The following is a 1,949-nucleotide window of genomic DNA, read 5'->3' as shown; positions in this document are numbered from 1 at the left end:
TTCATTAGGGTATCTTCCAGCACCTTAGCACAGTGCCCGGCACAGAGTAGGTAATTTCCCGTGTCATTAGTGCATATGAGAGTTTGTTTTTTTTAAAATGAATTTTATTAAAACATGGATTCCAGAAAGAAGTTCAACAAAGAAACTACAAAAAAGAAAAATTTAAATTCAGAAACTATATCCTTCTGTTCTAACACAGGCTGATTAATGCCCAGGCTCATGAGATCTGTTTTACAGCCTATCTGAGGGTAACACTCACCTAGAGCAACTCCTAGGTGCCACTCACCTCCTTTGTGCCCTTCCTTCCTTGAGGTCTCTGACATTTATGCCCTGGAGAAAATTGCACATGAATGGGATAACAGGCCTTTTTAGGATGAACTGCTGCCTTTACTTTTCACACGGTACCTATCAGCAATTTATCTGTGCATCTACATGTAGTTTCTACTCATCTGCATGTAGCATTTGGACCAAGGATGATGGCAGGCCTCTTCAGTCAATGAGAAAAAAATCATTTTCTACTCTTGTCTACCCATGACCATTTCTTCCTAATTGTCTCCCTTAGAGAGATTGTTATACTGTGTAAAATTAAAAAATCCATTCAAGTCAAGCTAAATTTCATATATCACTTTCCCTTCTAGACTTTCTGTCATAAAGAATTGATTTGAGACAGGTAGTTTTTTAAAAAAACCATGTTCATTAGTACTTGCTAGTATTTATATTGTACCTCTAATCAAAAGGAGCAAGGCTTTTTAAGAGCAGAGTTTAATGTAACTCCCTAAATTCAGGCATGCTGCCACCACAATGGATTCATCAGGTTTTGAGTCTTGGCCTCCTGGATCCATCCATCTGCACCCACCCCTGCCCACTCCATGTCAGTTTTTGAATCTCGCTTTTGATATTTCTCTCTGTGTGTGTCTGTCTGTCTGTCTGTCTGTCTGTCTGTCTCTCTCTCTCTCTCTTTCTCTCTCTCTCCCTCCCCCCACCTCTCTCTCCCCCTACCTCCCTCCCTCTATGTTGTGTGTCTCATTTTGCAGTTTCTGCACCATATAAAGTTGCCCAGACAAGGTAAGATGTTCTGAAATCTACCGTTCCACTATCCACTAACCAAGCTGTGAGTATGAGTGGGTGTTTGCCTCACTCTGTAAACTAGCAGAGGCTCTTCTTGATTCCCATGGCTTAACTATCAGCCAACTCCCAATATCTATTGTAATTCCCCAACCTAGTGGCACACTTCCTCTTCTTGGTTCTTCAGTCAGGCAGGTATCCAGCTCTGGTTTAATTTAGCATGGAGTTACTCTGGGGCTCTTTTCTGGTTAACCTGAGGCTGTATAAGTGGTGATACAGCTTTTGGGCTCTAGAATCCATACTGCCTAGTCTCAAATCTTGATTCTGACACATATGCACGTCTCTGTGCCTCAGCTTTGTCCATGAAAAAGAATAGTAACCACCTCCTAGGTAGGATTGGTGTACACATGTAAAATATTTAGAACATACCTTTTTTTTTTTTTTAGGCAAGGCAATCCTTGATTGACCTCACAGATTGCAAGGACCTTCTCAGCTGACAATCCCTTTTCTTTTTATTTTTTATGCCTCTAGCACCTGATCTTCCTAGGTGGTCTCCCATCCCAGTACTAACCAGGCCCGACCCTGCTTAGCTTCCGAGATCAGACAGGATCGAGATTAGACAGGATGGGGCACATCAGAGTGGCATGGCCATAGACTTAGAATGTACTTTGCAACATAGTAAGTGCTCAGTGTTTGTTAATTATTATTAGAGTTGACACATAACTTTGTTGCGGAATGACCTCTGTTACTTCTGCTACACTAACAGTTCAGTAGATGTTTTTTGAATGATCTCAATGTGCCAGACACTGCTAGGAAGAACATAGACATGAAGTAGAAATTAGTGTTGCCTTCATTTCTCAATGTACTGCCTTTGGTCTATAGAT

General features: G+C 41.3%; 1 pseudogene; it reads right to left on the bottom strand.

The window, feature by feature from the left end:
- Positions 1-1,587: 1,587 nt before the first annotated feature.
- On the bottom strand, positions 1,588-1,721 carry LOC112469612 (annotated as a pseudogene).
- Positions 1,722-1,949: the final 228 nt, after the last annotated feature.

The sequence above is a fragment of the Pteropus alecto genome, unplaced genomic scaffold, assembly GCF_000325575.1.
Source record: "Pteropus alecto unplaced genomic scaffold, ASM32557v1 scaffold461, whole genome shotgun sequence".
NCBI lineage: Eukaryota > Metazoa > Chordata > Mammalia > Chiroptera > Pteropodidae > Pteropus > Pteropus alecto.
This window is presented reverse-complemented; position numbering and strand designations above follow the sequence as displayed.